This window comes from Cryptotermes secundus, unplaced genomic scaffold (assembly GCF_002891405.2).
Source record: "Cryptotermes secundus unplaced genomic scaffold, Csec_1.0 scaffold216, whole genome shotgun sequence".
Classification (NCBI taxonomy): domain Eukaryota; kingdom Metazoa; phylum Arthropoda; class Insecta; order Blattodea; family Kalotermitidae; genus Cryptotermes; species Cryptotermes secundus.
In genome coordinates, this window is record NW_019727090.1 from 1,582,929 (window position 1) to 1,601,888 (window position 18,960).

Here is an 18,960-nt window from a genome sequence, read left to right on the forward strand (position 1 = left end):
GATTAGATAAATTGAAAAAAATAATCAACCTCATCAAGACTCGAACCCGCGTCCTTCCGGCTTGTAGAATAGTGCATCAAACAACTACATTACCGCGTGCCCCCGAATCTGGTCTACCTACAGGTGGTTATAAAAATTTCGGGGAAAAATACTGCATCCATCTTCAGGGTAGTAACCCCATGCAAGAATTCATGGTATTACAACCCAGATGATCACAATATGAGTTTGTAACTTATTTCTTGAACGAAGTTTTTTTTCATCTATTGATTCAACAAAAGTAGGGTAGCAAGTTTCCGAACAGTATGTTCTGTTTCAGTCCCTAATAAATTATGTATTGTATTTTGGGCTCTGCCGCAATATCAGAATCAGAAATCTTACTGCTAGAAGTTTCCCAGTAATTATATCAGCTTATTTGTGAAACGAAGCCCTTTGTATTGAGTTGAGAATGCTGGAAAAAGCGAAATGTTGGTGAAGGCCAGAAGGTTTGGGGATGTACGAAAGTTTTAAGGAAATTTATGTAATGCAAGACGCTGTTTTGTAAGGTGGTATTAAGGCTTCCTTCTAGACGTGCAGCGAAAGGCTCCGATTAAGAGCTGGGTATAGACGGCCGTAGTGGCAGGGCATTCTTTTCATTGCTAGTGGGGTGGGACTAAGTCCCTTGTACTGCGGCCACTTCTGGCCTATTGTACCAGCGCCAGATGATAGGTGAGGGTGCTGTGGAGCAATTGGTGGAATGAAGATTGGCAGGGGAAACCGAAGTACTCGGAGGAACCCTGCCCCAGCGCCACTTTGTCCATCACAAATCCCACTTGACCAGACCCCGGGATCGAACCCGGGCCGCCGCGGTTGTTAGCCAGTTACTAACCGCTTGAGCTATGGCACGGCCCTAGGGACAGAGCATTGATGAACGGTATTTTTTCCCTTGGCACTACAGCCCCAGTGGGCCTAGGCCTACCTCCATGAACTTCTCTGTTCACTTAGGTTTTTCTTGATCTTACACATACGGTAGGACTCCTTGGGCGGGTGATCAGCTCGTCGCAAGGTCTCTACCTGTACACAAACATAGAAAAACGCACACAAACACCCATGCCCTGAGTGAGATTCGAACCCACGATCCCGGCTTCGGAGCGAGCGAAGACAGTGCATCTCTTAGACCGCTCGGCTACAGTGACCGGCTTGATGAACGGTATTGGAAACATATAACACAAGATAATCGAGACCTAATAAATGTTTATGGTTCTAGACTAATTAAATAAATGATGATAATTATAGAAGAAGAATTAAAGGTGAATTGGGGGAAGCAGGGTGGCCCTATAAAGTGATGATATAGGGTGGCCAACGAAATACATGTCAAACAGAACTGTAGTGATGTTGAGAAACAAAAAACAGTTGCAAAGATCTGAGAGATGACTTCACGAACTGAATTCTGATATAGAGGCAGTTGTGGTCTGGAGAACCATATATTAAACCGTTAGAATTTTTAAGGTTTTCACGGCTTCTGTTGTGCAGATCCTGCCTCATCTTCAGGATTGAAGCATGACACTTCAACCCAGAAGATGGAAGCGTGATGATCCTTCTGTATGTTGGTTTCTCGCTACAAGTCTGCAAGATGGCGCAGACCAGAAGATGACAGTCTCTAGGTTAAGCGTTGCAGTATGGACGGAAGGCGAGGATGGTCAGGGTGGAGGTTGTGGACTTTGAAGTTAAAAGGATATGGAGGGGAGGTTCTGAAGGCAAAAAATGCCCGTATGGGGGAGTAAGAGGATGGAAGGCATATGATGAGATGAAACTAAGAATTGTGGAAGAAATCTGAATTGGAATAATTTGCATTAAGTTATTTACAAAATTATAAAAGTAATAAAAGTAAGGTGTCCCTGTAACAGGCCATGGATGCCCATAGGGTCGTGAGATGTTGAGGTTCCCACATTTTCTAGACAGTCGGGTCATAGATGGCGGTAAGGTTGTCAACCTTACTCTCCGGCCTCCCTTTACCCCCAAGAATATTCCTGGTACTCATTTCTGTTAGAGGCCTAGTCGACCCCAGGGCCATAGTGTGGCTGGAAGGATTAAATGAATTGAAAAGATCCACCTCATCAGGATTCGATCCCGCGATCTTCCTGCTTGTTAGTTAAAATTATTCCTTAGTTAGCATTATTGGGAAATATTTGTTTAAAGTGAAAGGTAAATGGGCAGATATGTTAACAGGAGGTAATAAAAAACTTCGTGGCTTTAGTCTGCAAGCGAACTATACTGACCAAGCGACCGCCTCTTATCGGCGAAGTTAGTGCCAACTTTTGCGGATAGAGGGTGTCGCGTGGTCAGCGAAACGAATTTCCACGGCCGTTAATCTCTGTTTTCTAGACCAGAGCCGCTACTTTTTCATTCAAGTAACTCCTCGATTATCTTCACGAAGCTGAGTGGACCCTGTTCCAGACTCACTTCTTCTCAGAAAATCTGGTAGCGCCGGGAATCAAACCCTGGACCTTTGGATCTCTAGCCAGGAACTCTAACCACTAGACCACAAAAGACTGCCACAGGAAATAATACTAGTAGTAAATATGGGAAAGGGGTATACAGCATATGTTAAGCGACGGAAGTGATGTACCTGTTTGCAGTCATTGTTAATGATGCAATTACCAGGAGCCCTCGAGGACGGAAGGATAATATAATGAGAATGAAAACAACTCTTTAATATTATGTTACTTTACCAAACAGAGATATGATGACTAATTTCATCACACGTAATTAACGGCTTACGAATGCTCACGTCACTCCCAGTTTACTTGTGTGTTTTTCTCTTTGTTAAGTAGCTCAGCAGATAATCATGTTACTGTTAATTCCTTCATCTAGTGACGCGCTTCATTTATGTTAGTTGTGTGGGCCCGGCTGAGTGTCTCTCAAGTCTGGAGCCCAATTGAATGACATTCTGTTTGAGAGAGCTGGTTGCCAGAACAGAGTGTCACGTACGAGTCAGTGAAGTCTGGAGCCCAATTCAGTGGCATTCTGTTTGAGAGAGGTGGTTGCCAGAACAGAGTGTCACGTACGAGTCAGTGAAGTCTGGAGCCCAATTCAGTGGCATTCTGTTTGAGAGAGGTGGTTGCCAGAACAGAGTGTCACGTACGAGTCAGTGAAGTCTGGAGCCCAATTCAGTGGCATTCTGTTTGAGAGAGGTGGTTGCCAGAACAGAGTGTCACGTACGAGTCAGTGAAGTCTGGAGCCCAATTCAGTGGCATTCTGTTTGAGAGAGGTGGTTGCCAGAACAGAGTGTCACGTACGAGTCAGTGTGAAGTCTGGAGCCCATTTCAATGACATTCTGTTTGAGAGAGGTGGTTGCCAGAACAGAGTGTCACGTACGAGTCAGTGTGAAGTCTGGAGCCCATTTCAATGACATTCTGTTTGAGAGAGGTGGTTGCCAGAACAGAGTGTCACGTACGAGTCAGTGTGAAGTCTGGAGCCCATTTCAATGACATTCTGTTTGAGAGAGGTGGTTGCCAGAACAGAGTGTCACGTACGAGTCAGTGAAGTTTGGGCATCAGACCCCAGGGAAGCGAGATCGTGCCCTACCGATTATTTTGTACTCTCTGAATAATCACGGCCATATTTATCAACACAATCTGGAAGAAAAGCTTCAGATACGTTATATATATCTGAGATCTTTCCTTCTTTGACGTACTCATTTTAGACACGTTCGTAACTATATGAAGCGCCGTTAGGTTTGTTCAGTCCGTCCGCCTGTGCGGTTATAGCACTTCGAGAAGCACCGGAAGCATTTGAAAGAAATTTCATACTAGATAATTTTGCGAAAAAATTATGGAGGTTTTTTTTTCAATTTCCATCTATATTGGACATGTTTAAGGATGACTTCACATGGACACCTGCATACTTCTACAGCGTGATTCAGAAAGATGGACACAATTTCAATTGGCTATATTTCCTGAACTGTATGTTGCATTTGAATTCTGTAAAGTACATTTGAAAGAGGATGTTGTAAAGTTTCTAGTACTACCGCTAGGGCCCTCCATCACTGCGTCAGTTGTAAGTGAGATGCCTACTATGCAACACAAGATTTTTTTGCATTCGTGAGTTCAGTAGAAGTGAGTCTGCGACTGCGGTGCAACGTGCATTTCTTCGTAAGTTTAACAGCCAACCTCCAACGAGGAAGAGCATTTATCGTTGGAATAAACAATTTGGTTAAACTGGCTCTCTGTGTAAGGGTAAAAGCCCGGGCCGATCGCGTGTATCGGAGGAGAACGTGGAGTGCATTCGAGTGAACTTTGAGCGCAGCCCAATGAAGTCAACCCGTAGTGCTAGTAGAGAACTTGGACTATCGCAAACAACTGTGTGGTGTGTACCACCTCTTCCCACAAATTTGAATGACCTAAGAAACTGTATCACAGCTGCGGTGAACTCAGTGACGCAAGATATTTGTCATCGAGTGTAGGATGAATTCAGCTACCGTCTAGATGTTATTCATGCAGCCGGAGGGCTGCACATTGAACATCTATAAATTTCCATGTATGTATAATCAAATGTAATTTACAGACTTCAAATGCAACATATAATTCAGGAAATATAGCCAATTGAAATTGTGTCCATCTTTCTGAATCACCCTGTATGTACATATCTTGCCGTATATTTGTCAGTTAGAGAAATTGTTCGAACAGACATTATAGACAAAAACGAAACGTTTTATGACCAGTATCATTTGTCTTTAAGTCTTACAGTTTTCGAGATAATTGAATAAAAGCGATGTTAGGGCATCTTCCTGAATTTGACAAGTCAACAGCCAGTGCCCTCCTGAGTGCAAACAGTAAAGATAGATTTATCCCAATAATTAAGAACTACACCACGAAGATATATGGAGTAGTGGAGAAAGATCTCCATCATTATTAACCTCTGCACTAGATGGAGGTGAGTGGTTAAATTCACGCCTCGGCCGCTTAACCCACGGGTAAACAGTCTCCAGTGTCAATTTTATAGGTGGCTGGGTGGACTCCAGAACTGGACTGGATGGTATGCAGAAGAGACAAATTTCTTGTCCCTGCCAGGAATCCAACCTTTTGTTCCTCGGTCGTCAGCTTGTAGTCCAGTCATTATACCGACCGACCTATTTAAAGGAAACAGCACAAGTTTTTATTGAATCTGGACGGCGTTAAATAAGATTTCTTGTTCCTCCCATGTAGCGATGTGTTATAACGCGTCTTTGAAGCGTATATTAACATGAAGTGACAATTCTTCCCCGATTTTCGGGAACGTCGCCGAAATAGGACCTTTGGCCCGGAATATTCCCCCCCCCCCCGATTTGTTGAATAAATTAATGCAATTCGAAAACAGGGGAACCGGAGTAGCTCAATAGGTTAGTGACGGGCTATGCCGTAGCCGATTGAGACTGATTAAAAAGGAGCAGAGCTGCGAATACTTGGAAATCTGCAAGCTGTGTACGAGGCGCTGAAGGCAGAAACTTCGTTAGTTTAGTTAAGTATCATTACATTTCAGCAGAGCTTTATACGCTTGCTAACGAGATGCCGCTACTTCCAGGCACTTAAAACCAAGCTAGCAAAACATGCAAAAATATGACTATAGGATGTATTAAGTACCATTTAATTGGCAGCTTGATTTTCCGGCTCCTACCAGTGACTTTAGAATGGCTGTCCCCGAAAATGCCAAGGAAAAAATTATCACTTTAATTTATGTGTATTTAGTTTTCTTGTAGCTGTCTTCGCTCGCTCGAACGCTGGGATCGTGAGTTCGAACACACTCAAGGCATTGATGCCTGTGTGAGTTTATTCTGTTTGCGTTGTTCTGTGTGCAACGGGCTGATCCCCAGACCAAGGACTTCTACCGACTATGTATAGGATTAAGAAACTGATAAAGCTACCGAAGTCCAACAAAGGACTGCAGCCATATATACAGAGTGATTCACGAAGTTTTAGCCCCCCACTTAGGGAGGGCATTTCTGAGGCAATTTGGAACAAAAAATGTTAATATACTAATGGTATCCAACTCATAATTAAAGAGATACAGTAATTTGAAAACTGCCGAAAAATCTTTTTTTCTTTGAATGTCAGTCAAAACAAATTAGAAATACCATACAATCACTTTTAAAATCGTTAATGTTTTAGGAAAGAAGCATTCTAAAACCAAATTTTGTTTTCCAATTTCTTAATTTTGCATTGTGCAACATTTTTCATCGATTTTGTGTTACAAAATTACATTTTTTCAGTATCCCATTCTGTAAACATACGAATGGTTGCATATCACACCCTTCTATCAATCTGTTTCCTTTAAGCTGTAGTGCTTTAGAAGACGACTGGATTTACATAAGATTTTCAAAAATGTCTCCCTGCATGTCAACACAATGCGTCGCACGCGTATGAACCGCTCTGCCTATCTACCTACGCGCAACATTCAAACCGGTCTACCTTATCTGCTGACATAGCTGACTGGAACGTATGGTCGCCCACGCTGAAGCATAGCGCTGCATTCACACTGATGCGTTTCGAAAATCTATTGTTACTCCGTAACTATTGAAAATCGACCACAAGTTTATAAGGAAACTTTGCAGGAAATAACCCCAGGAATATGTACCATAAGCCGGGGTAAAACTTCGTGAATCACCCTGTATATATATATATATATATATATTGCTTATTCATTAATAGGCCAGTTTGAGTAGGTAGCGTGAATCTAGCTTCAGCAGATAGATGGGTGTGGTGTCGGTGCTTTTTATTCTGCGGGGAGAGTTAGTAGTCTGAATAATTTCATTTGTAATTCATTCTGCTGAACGCTCTTGTGAACCATGATGCAGAGTGAAGGTTGCGGTTGAACGATGCAGCGTATAGAATGTCAGTTTATTTAACATGCTGTCTCGTTTTTATAGGTTATATAGCTTGAAGATCGGGGGAGGGCTGTGGTTGATTTAATTAGGGTAAATGCGGATGGAAGCATATGTCTCTACTACCCCAACATTCTCTGTAGGGACAGTAGGAAATTAAGGATAATAACTCTCAGGAAACATCACCTCCATCTAGTGCCGAGGTCAAGAAAATGTGGATATGTACATCTACTCCCTCATACGCCTTCATGGCATAGTGCTTAATTAGTTAAGCACGGGAACAACTTTACCTTTTTAACTGTCAGGAAATATGGAGAACTGAGCTCTTTATCTTCGGAACACGAGTTAGACTTGTTACCAGTTAGATCACGACTCTGAGCCGCCCAGTAGGACATTTTAGCCAAATGCTTTTTGTTTTGAAAATTATGCCTACAGACATGGTATCTCCTTTTAGCACGGAGGCAAAGTAATCCCCAACTTTCGTGGGTTAGTGTGACCTGTTCAGGAGGTGTACAGGAGAGAGAATAGCACACGTTTTGTGTACCACGGCCACGTGCAGTGACTTGAGTGATGAAGGCGCCAGAGGGCATGCTTTCATGTAAATGCAGGTATGTATTTAGCTGTGCAGGCCTGTAGTAAATGTTGGAGTATGACCCCGGGTATGAAAAATGTGATTCCTTTAAAAAGACAGAATTGCTGGGTTTATGGACTTTTTCCATCGTCCGGTATTCTAGAAAATGGGAGACACGGCGTCCAATGATCGAGATTAACTCTTTCTAAGGGGCCCAACTGAATATGTGCCTTCCCCTGCTCTCACCTGAGAACGGAAACCGGTACGGTTTCCGAAACATCTTATTTTGTGTTTTCTAGAATACCGGACGATGGAAAAGTAAAAAAAAAAAAAACAGTAATTCTGTATGTTATACACCATCGTCAGAACCCTTTAGAATCTTTTAAAGAGACTTACTTATACATCTGAAACTGGTATACTTGATTGACTTAGAATATATTTCGCACACCTATCAATACACGAAAAGTTTTTTGATGTGACATACATTTAACGAAATACAGCGATTAACATGTTGCCTATGTAAATTGCAGTATCTCTACTGTTAATTATCTGACTAATAAAAGCGAAGCTTACATCATGCCTTGTGATTTCAGTACTGTTGATTAGCCTTGGAACTTTCTATTTGTATCTGTAATAAATGAATACCAATGCCAATGAATTATGATAATTCGGAAAGAACAATATACTGTTATCCGGTGTACGCTAGTCAATTCCACCCGCAGAAGGACGGCGCTTGTTGCTACAGGTACTAAACTCACGTTAAAATTATTGAGTCGAGGCGGATCGATAAGTCGGCTTGAGTTTCGAAATTACAAACTAAAATTCCCTAATTAATATCGCCTAAATAATAACATTAATCCAGTCCGTATATTTGCCGATCACAGTGGCCGCGCTCGATCACTGGAATCGTGGGTTCGAATCACGCTCAAGGCATGAATGTCTTTCTGTGTTTGTTCTGTCTGTGTTGTCCCGTGTAGGTAGTGGCCTTACGTCGGGCTGATCTAAGGAGTCCTACCGACGATGATTAAGAGAAACGCATGCCATGTGCTCCAAGTGGGAGCAACAGGAAATGGTCTGTATATTTTTTTTGAGTGCTGTGGCTGTTAGAGCTTTGAATACTTACAAAATAGTGTAACCGTACTTCCCTCGTCAAAATGATATAATTAAGAGTATGAACTATTTATGCATTGTTTAATACCGTGAGAGACGCTCCATCGGCGAGATACCATCCCGGGTCACCTAGTTGTAATTCAGCTATTGTCCTCCTTAGGCTAAGGGTGCCGCTATTGTCCCTAACGCCGCCTGTTTACTCCCAGTATATCATAAACCCATGAACTGGCCGTGTACGAGACCAGCCAGGAGGGGCCTTGGATTACTTGAAGACCTACAGAGGTTTATGGGCATCTCGAAAAATACGAATGTAGGCCAGATGTTGGGCTCGACCCTTGGTTTTCCCTTTTTATTTTCTTGTTTTTCTGATGCCAACTGGGGGGACTTGTAAAGATGGGTGTCGGTTATAGGGGGCGAAGGAGGACAGTAGTTGGAAGATAGATAGAGAGGAGGGAAGTGTTTTAAGAGTAGTAGTAGCTAGTCGGCGGACGGAGCGGCTACCTAGGAGAATAATGTACATATTCATCATTAATGAAATTCTAAATTAAAACTGCCATCCACGGTGTGTTCTGGAGATCCCGGATTTATTTACCCCGAAGTGTGTTCCATTCCCTTCTCCAAAGCACCCGTATCCCTGAGAGAAAGAACTCAAGCTCGAGCGACAGTCGTGGCAACTGTACGTCGGCGGTCGGCTGCAATAGTTAGGCCTAAATGCGGCCATTTCGTAAGTAACAAGTGACCATGAGCTGTATGGGCTCACCGCACCGACAGCGTCACCAAAAACAGACCTACTGTGCACTTCTGTTCCCCGGATAGGAGGAGTAATTGCGATAGCTTCGCGGGCGCTGTAGACGGTCCCTGCTGCAGGAGTCGAACAAGCTAAAACGACGGCACACCGAACAGAGACGTGTGGCGGCAACTCTTGAGACTTGTACTCGGGAGGTGTTTCGTTCGAATCTCGATCAGGATATCTGCTATCTTAATTCATGTATTTAGTAGTTTTCCTTGACCTCTCTAGGCAAATTCCCGTATACACAGACCCCTCAGTCCTGCCCGTAGCCAGTCGCTATACCGACTACGCTGTCCCGGCTCCTTAAACATGTCAGGACAATGATGAATTTAAATTGATTTCAAGAACGAGTGTTGTAATTGAGTGAACTGTGGTGATAAACAATATGATTATTATTTTTTTATGACTATGCAATTACGAGACGGTTGTGGACTTAGGCACCATCAGTTAACATGTGTGTTTAATGAACCTAAGGACCTTCCAGGCGCGAACTGTCGCACTTTTATTCAGAGTGAAGGAATGTTCAGTCCATCGGACGGAGAGGCACCGCAGTTTATAAATGAGCTCGGTGAAGGACTGTTTATGCCAGTCTGCTTGTTCGATTAGACACGATATTATCATGTCATAGACCTGTTACAAAATATTTCATGTTTCTCTTATTAGTAGTATCTGCGATGGGCAGTGGTTATGTGTAATCATAGTAGCCTATTTGAATCAGTTCGAAAGGAATCAGTCGGCCCTCGTATTTCACTATTCACCGTATCGACAGATGTTTCAAATAATAATTACAGTTCATATTAATGTCTACGTATTATGTCACGCCTTTTTTTATTGGTTCTTTGTCCGAAGTTACTTATAATCAATTCATAGAAGCTGATCGTGGTCTTGTCTGTCCTTTCTTAAGTCGGCATGTTTCGTAGGTTATAGAAAGTTCTGAAGAGTATTACGACAAATTCGGTATTGGGGTCTGTAATGAAATCTGCATAGCGAATTACATTTATAAGATGGTAGGTAATCATTATTTTACAGGAAGGCCAAATATAATTTAATTGATGTTCTCAAAGCGAAATATCTGTTGTTTAAAATCTTATAGGGGTCCACCAGAAATGTCTTCGTGCAACGGGAGTAGTATGAGTATGAGTATGAGGGGTGAGCCATAAAAACTGCCCCTAGCACTACGACCTTCAATGGTCTATTGTGCTTCCCCTTTGGATTAACCGTTTATTAATCCTACACTTTGAATGAAATGCAGGACTTTGTTTACGGGGGCGTCATAAAAGTCACTTGGTTCCATGAAGAACTGGCCCAGGTGGCGATATCTTAGATAAGCTATGGCCTCATAGTCACATAAGATGTGTGTGGCTGATTCATCTTCTTGTAGGCACCTTTCGCAGGTTGGGTCGTCTGTCAGTCCTAGTTTGAAAAGGTGTCCTTTTAGGTGGCAGTGTCCAGTAAGTAATCCTACCACCCATATTAATTGATCTCTGTTTAATTTCAACAGGTCCTTCGTTCTTCTGGCAGAGGGTCCTGATGTAAATCCTTTTGCCTGTTTGAGTTCAGTTGTGGATTCCCAGTGCTTCTTGTGATTTCTGTTAGTCCAGTCCCTGATCGCTTTCTTGGCAACTCCAGTTGAGATGCCGCAAGGTGGTTCAGATCCTGTGAACGGTTGAAACATTCAAGGAAAACATATTGTCTCGCTCCGTGTAGTGTAACATCTGTACTGTGCAACCACCCAGCTATGCAAAATCATAAAGAAGGCTAATATTTTGTTGCAGCCTGTTCTTCCTCTCAACACGGCAGCAATATTTCCAGGAGGTTGGGTTTGCTGTCTAGGACGACATGTTTCGGCATGGGTGCTATCTTCAGATCCGGTTTTCATTTACAGTTGCGATAAGTACATGATATAATAATCGTAACTAAAAACTTGGCCACTAAGCGGCATACACGTTCCGAACCATGTCCTAGACACAAATTCCACCTGTTCCAAACAGTGCTGTTGTGCAGAGGATTATCTATATCATGAACAAGGCGTTTCAAATGCACGTGTAGGCTTTCTCTGGAAACGTGTCTGTTCTGGTTTGTGTTCCAGATAAGTGTGCTGTTGGGTTCTCGTTTTCCGATTCGCATATTGGACCGTCTCTTGTTCAGTCGCAAGGCTATCAGTGCCAACTACAGAAACGAACTCCTTGTATGCGTGTAGCTGACACATTGAGCTGACCCTAACGAGGGCCTATGAGCTGAATAGGGTAGACGAACTACAGATCATGTCTTCATGTCAAGGTCTAACAACATATTACGTAAATTTGCGATGTTTGTGCTTGGATTAGGGAGAGGCAGGAGACAAACATTGCTTGGGAGAGTGCCGTGAGTCTTTATTCTTATTTTATTTGACAGTGTTGTTTCAACTGAAAATGATATATAGCGGCAATTGTTAAGGCAAGTCCATCATTAAGGGTAAGGATCTGGAAGAAGACTGTCTTGACCTACTTACTTGTACCATATCGCCTGAAGAGACAGAAAAGTTGGGAACCGGGCCAAAATTGGAATCTGAGATTTCCCGAACGCACTGGAGCGGCACATGCTGCTGGCTGTTAGGGAAGGGAAATGTTGCAATTCAAAAAAGGAATTACGGCATGGCTGCCTCTTTGTGTACTGCAATGTGTAGCTGCAATACTTCCCTTCGGTTGAGAGAAAAAGGATGGAAGAAGCAAAGATGTGATTTCCAAGAGCAGTGACTGCTGCTCTTCGCACACGGTTTGCTAATCTGTAAACGCCCGTCTTGTAGCTTATGAGCTTGTGCAGATCTGACACCAAAATATTAAATTCAGTTTCGGGATTCAAGCCGTACGTGCTGTCTTCGGTTAGGCTTCCTGTGTTACTGTGTGCGCCTTGTTGGTTCGGGCCTGCAGTGTTGCAGTGTGTGGTTCGGGCCTGCAGTGTCGCTGTGGTGGTTTGTGCGGGCCTGCAATGTTGCAGTGTGTGGTTTGTGTGGGCCTGCAGTGTTGCAGTGTGTGGTTTCTGTGGGCCTACAGTGTCTGTGGTGGTTTGTGTGGACCTGCAGTGTCGCTGTGGTGGTTTGTGGGGGCCTGCAATGTTGCAGTGTGTGGTTTGTGTGGGCCTGCAGTGTCGCTGTGGTGGTTTGATTGGGGCTGCAGTATCGCTATGTGTAGTTTGTTCTGGCCCGAAGTGTAGCTGTGTGTGGTTTGGTTGTGTGGGCCTCCAGTGTCTGTGTGGTTTTTTGGGAATGAATTTACGTCCTATTTGTCAACAACTTAATAGTTTTGAAATGGCGTAATTTGAAAATGAAATATTCGTCGACCCTAGAGCAAGTAGTAATTCAGTTACGAGGTTACGACAGTGGTACCCGTGACGAATCTATCGAAAATGGACAAGACGCTACTGATGAACTTTCAGGCATTGAAGATCTATAGATTTTTAAACTTCACCAGTATACCAAACCGTAAGTGGCGATTCTATGAAACACTCAGATGTTTTGACGTGGTACACACAGCACGGAAAAAAACTTCAACGAACCTTCCCTTTATTACAGCCTCCCCTCCTATGAGATGTTACCCAATGACATGGCCGCGCCATAGCTCAAGCGGTTAGTCGCTGGTTTCCCACCGCGGCGGCCCGGGTTCGATCCCGGGTTTGGTCAAGTGGGCTTTGTAGTGGACAAAGTGGCGCTGTGGCAGGTTTTCTCCCAGTACTTCGGTTTCCCCTGCCAATCTTCATTCCACTAATTGCTCCACAATCACCCTCACCTATCATCTGGGGCTGGTACAATAGGCCAGACGTGGCCGCAGTACAAGGGACTTAGCCCCACCCTACTAGCAATAAAAAAATACTACTAGGAGAATAAGGGAAGGCGAGATAGCCGTTACTAGTAAAGTGACTCACTATGGACTTTTTCCGGAGTTCGAGTCCCGGTAGATGTGGAATTTTTCTTTCCGTTACTACAGCCACATCCGCTCTCAGGTCAGTCCAGCCTTCTCTTCAGCGAGCACGCGGGCTGTTTTCAGTGGGAAGTATATTCAGTGTGTGAAGCTGAGTGTTCGTGACCATCCAGTTCTGTCCAAGTCTACGCAGTTTCATGTTTCGGTGCTTCCATTTACGTGGTACTACCTTATGCCCTTATGACCTAACGAAGGGAGATTTGAAATTCCTGGGCTCCAAGTAGGTAAACAGACAGCTTGCCCAACGTGTGGCAAGTCTGGCTTGGAAAGGCTGAACCACCAGTTACGACAGGTATAGTAATTACAGTTTATTGAGGCTATGAAGATAGTGCTGACAGGTAGAAATGTTTCGTTACAGTATAACCCTTAGGTCCGTGACTATGGATAGTCGATTGTCAAACATTTATCAGTTGCTAGGGTAGGCTATGCCGAATAGCCTACCGACGCCGTAACTCTCGCACCGCAGACGGAAACCCTCACCAAAAGGGTTATGGGGTACAGACTGTACCACTTCTTCGCACTCCTCTGCAACCAGAGTAAGTGAATCCACGTTTTATTGCTGACGGTTAGAGAGATGCTTGTAGGGTACCGACGTGAGGCTGGATAAATATGAAATTATGTAACCTAGTTCACCCCAAAAGGAGTATGTAGACAGTGTAAATAAATATAGGCACCAGCGGATCCCCCAGTGTTACAAATTTATTCCCTAGAACCTCAGCCACCGGAGAACGGAATCGCTACCGGTAACAATATGACGAACCCTGAACGTCCTCCTCGAAGGGCCCTCCATCCAGTACAGACTGCCCCTTTAAGCGGGAATTGGTTTCCAGCGTGGTTGATGTAATCTGGACTGCGACCCCAAGGCGTATAGCAAGTGATGTCAATTGGGGTAGGATAACAGTCCACACCTTAATAGTGGTTTCAGCAGTTCCTGTTGCAGATCAATGTCTGTCTCTGTGTATACATATAATTTAATTGTAACGGTGAGATGACCTTGACTGGACGGGTGTACTTGAAAGTTCGGCTTAAAGCCTCGGGACGCGTTACTTGCCAGTCTTGCACGAGAGCGGTAACATCTGGGCACGATAACAAATGGCATTGGAAACATTCAGAGTCTGGAATGTTATGGATATCGCGTTCATAGCACTTATTGTAGTTAAATTGCATCCCATTGCATTATATTCCATTACACTTAACGTTGAGAGATGCCGAATTCGGTAATGCAGCAGCTGGAAGGCAGTGGCCATAGGCACTCGCATTTGTGCCTGGGAGTTGTTAGTTTGTGTATGATGTAGTGTTTATTTTCTTGCATGCTGTCTGCAGGTTGGTTCCCAGTAAGTGATAAATGTTATTTCGTAAACCATGTTTTTTGTTTGCAGCCTTCTTCCCCCGTCTCACCTTATTTTTGGTCTGTCTCATACTGTGTACCCAGTAATGTAAAATAACTCTTGTATGCAAGTATTGTTATTTTGTCATAACTCCTGTTTCACTTCCTAAACCCACTGAATGGGCTGTCGGTACTTTGCAGATCTAGTCTCTATTGCATGGCTGTAGGCCTCGTGAAGTGTTCACGGGTGTAAATCGCTTTTTCCCCAGTTACATAAATAGTATATATATTTTTTTTATTTCCGCTTGCATGAGCATAATATTCGCATTAGACAAGCTGGACTGAAGATATTTATAGCATCCGACGTGCTTCATATACGTGCTCCTGGCGTCATTTCTCATTCATGCGAAACCGTTTTATAATACACTAAGTAGCTATACTGAATGTCATGTGGACAATACTGATATTGTATTTCCTTATTTTGAAAGAAAAATAAGAGGAGGCTTATGAAATCACCATGATGTCTGTGCTTGAACCAATCTTCATGAAACTTGGTATGTCTACCATGGCACCAGAGCCTATTATTATTATTATTAGAGGGGATGGGTTTCCCCATGCACTTAGACCAGTTATTGGTCCATTGTGCGTCCCCCTTTAATTTCTACTGTCGCCTTACCCTACCGGTACTGGTGCGTGCTATCAGCCCGTTCAGCCAACGAGGTCGGCCGTCGGTACCTGATATTTCCCCCATCTACCAGAGGCACTGGAAACTACTTGGGCGGGAAATTATTGCCTAATTTTGCTCAGAGGTCTCCCAGAGACATGATCTTTTACGTGCCGTAAATCTACGACACGGGACCCACGGCTTGAAGTCCCTCCCGGAGGACTTGTTCCCTGAATTTTTCCGCCCTTAAAAATTCCACGACCTTGAGTCATGAGGTGGGAACGTTACCCCTAGACTACGGAGGCTGCTCACCTGAGCCTATCTCAATGGCGTACTTCTTAAAACCTTCCTTACGGTCTGTATGTGTATCCCTCTGTCGTTGCCAGGCAGAAGTTCGGTAAAGTGTATCCCTCTTTTCGTTGATAGCAAACGGATCGGTGAACAGGTTCCCGCAGCAACGACTGCATCCAACAACAGAAGAACTGTTGGACGTGATATTTTCTATGCGGTCCATGTCATATCAAAGGAGAATCTGGGTTTGTACGTATATCCCCTTATCGTTGCTAGATAACTCGATAAAGACGTTCCCATGGCAACGAAGAATTGTTGGAGGCGTCGTTTTCTATGCGGTCCGTGTTATACATAGTAAAGGAAAGTAGGCGATTAAACCCATCCTCTTGTCAGGGGGGATGTTACATAAGGACTGTGTCCGTAAGAGTTCAGTTGAAACATATTTCTGGACGTGAGCCTCAGGGGGCTTGGCGCCAAGACAAACTGATTGGCGGCAAACCGCCAGTCGTAAAGTAACTGACTAATTCTTGTTAGCCCACTTTCCATATTTTGAAAGAACTGAAGTGGGTTTATCTTGTAGTTACTATAGGATTCTGACGATGGTGTATAACACATAAAGATATTGGGTTTTCGGTCTTTATCCATCATCCTGATTTTAAGATAACTAAGAAAAAAAAACCTATTCTGTTGGGTCCATTAGAAAGAGCTAGCCTCAATCACTGCACAACCGACGTCCCAAAACACAAAGGTTATAAACACCTGAGACCAGGCTAAGTCCATGAGAGCTGTCATAGAAAATTGTCGATGTGTCAGGTTAATGCAGTGATGTAATTAAGGATTATGTTGCAGGTGGCCTACACAAGAAAGTTGCGTAATTGTTTGTCAAATTGTGGGTCACAACGCCATCTTCGGTTGTACAGTCCTCAAGATTTTTTAAAAATATAGCTGCATCCAATGAATTCTGCAAGTCAAATTTAATGATAGATGCTTTTGAAAAATGTAGCTGTAGCCAGCGATAAATTTCGCGAAAATTTTCGTGACTGTACGGGAACATTTTTTGGGTTATTGTGGCTGTACCGGGGCTGTAAAGGTATTTAGTGGCTTAAATGTATGCATTATTTTAGTGGGTCACGGTTGCTTGAAAGGAATAGTTTATTTACTCTTACACGTCATCAGTAAGAATTGAACATTGAGAGGGGGGGGCATGTTTTCCTTACGTAAGACAAGAACTAGAACCATTCACGATTGGCATGATTCATTTGAAAGTTATACATTTGTTATATTTGTATCCGCTTACTATTGAAATACAGTTTTTTCATCAGCCTTCGTCAACAAACCAAAATTTTTCTTATGGTAGAAATATTACTTTCAGGTTTCGTAACAGAAGTGCAGTTAAAACTGTGCACCTTTCAACCCGTCACACCATACGGAATTTCAAATCAGCGTTTCTGTATTTTGTGCCTCACAAGTTCGCTCGATCGCCATGTTTGAATTATTGATGGCAAGGATTTCAAGGTGTCGCGTTATGCTGGTCTTCAATGATGGGCTATTCATAGCCTTGTGCAGTCTAGCACTATTCTCTGTGATTGAACCAGGTGACGGGCTGAAAACGTGGCTAGTCCAGAACAAGTTTCCGAAGAATCGCCAGAACACTATGATGGACAGTCAGCTGGATGTGCCACTCACAGTAGCTACAAAGAGCTGGACCACTAGAACAGTTTTATGGGGGGTCGAATTTCGCTGCGGACACAGGATCCTCCACATGTCCTCCTTTTCTGTGTTGTCTATTATTATTATTATAATTATTAGACGGGGTGGGTTTCCCCATGCACTTAGACCAGTTATTGGTCCATTGTGCGTCCCCCTTTAATTTCTACTGTCGCCATACCCTACCGGTACTGGTGCGTCCTATCAGCCCCGTTCAGCCAACGAGGTCGGCCCTCGGTACCTGATATTTCCCCCATCTACCAGAGGCATTGGAAATTACTTGGGCGGGAAACTTGTTGCCTAATTTTGCTCAGAGGTCTCCTAGAGACATCAGGATCTTTTACGTGCCGTAAATCTACGACACGGGAACCACGGCTTAAAGTCCTTCCCGGGGGACTTGTTTCCTGTGTTGTCTAAGTAGAGATCTTAGCGAAGAACCAATCCCTTATCCTGCTAGATTTCCCCCAGATTAAACTCATCATTGGTACTTGAAATGGTAGAACATGGCTGCCGCATACGATGTACACAGTAGTAAGCCGCTTAAGACATGGGTCGCCGAACATGTATGGATGATGGACGAGTATGAGAATCTTATACTAGTAATTTATAGACGGCGCCGTAGGAATCTGCAGAAAATAGATGCGAATTAAAATAGTTCACGAACAGTGTACTGCCATGCTTAATCTCGCAGAGAATTCTGCAGTTCCCAGAAAACGTCTCTTACAGCAAATTACATCGACACTCAGTTAGTGTGAAATCTTGGTTTAACCTAAACATTCAGAAGCACTCGGCGCCAGATGCAGAGTCGCGCCGTGGAGAGGAAGTTACCAAGCGCTTTGCCTTCACTGGAGAGCAGTTGAGAGGCTGTTGTGCCTGCGCCCATATGCCCCAGCTCACACTGTTGACAGTCCCTACTTCAAAGGCAAAACACGCTGTTTGGGGACAGGCTGTAGTGCAAGATGGCAGGTTATGTTTAAAATTATGCTTCCATATGCATGTTACATTTATGTTTAGGATGTGCTGTATTTATGACCGTTTGCACATGTGCGATATTCAACTGTTTCAGTTATCGAGTGGTTCGTATTTTCGTGTAGTCCTCTGTCGGCCTTGTAGCCTATGTCAGCTTCGTCGGTTTGGTGCTCCCGCGTGAGAGCGTTGCTTTGTGCTGTGTTTATTAAGGAAATTTCCTCGTTCTGAATGTGATGATAAGCCAAGTCTGCAGAAGGCGTGACCATTATTATCACAGAGCCACATACCAGCAGGCCTGACGCTCTCTACTTTTGCTACAGACATCACGTGACGCTTTCATCAGTACTAGTTTACAACAGCCGTCCAGAAGGTACACGTAGGGTGGACGGTGGCTGTGTTTTAGGAATCAGTTGATTATGTAATTGTGTGTATGAGGAACTGCAATAGTAGTTTCCTGGTTTCCCACTGAAAAATTGTAAATCTTCAAGGGACCACATTTTCACATTCGTTCCTGTCGATTTAATTACTCCCTTACTAACATTTGTCTTTTTTTTTTCCTTGGCACTACAGCCCCAGTGGGCTTAGGCCTACCTCCATGAACTTCTACGTTCACTTCGATTTTTCTAGATCTTACACATTCAGTAGGACTCCTTGGGCGGGTGATCAGCTCGTCGCAAGGCCTCTACCTGTATACAAGCACAGAAAAACGCACACAAACATCCATGTCCTGAGTGGGATTC

General features: G+C 43.6%; 1 protein-coding gene across 6 annotated transcripts in view; it reads left to right on the forward strand.

The window, feature by feature from the left end:
- LOC111864329 overlaps positions 1 to 18,960 on the forward strand; it is a 92,901-nt gene that overhangs the window by 13,414 nt on the left and 60,527 nt on the right. The window contains exon 1 of one of the 6 annotated variants that reach the window (XM_023851509.2): positions 12,323 to 12,766. The exons of the other annotated variants lie outside the window; for them this stretch is intronic. The gene's annotated coding sequence lies outside the window, so the exon portion shown is untranslated. Of the gene's footprint in view, positions 1 to 12,322; positions 12,767 to 18,960 lie in introns of those variants that run through there. 6 annotated transcript variants of the gene reach the window in all.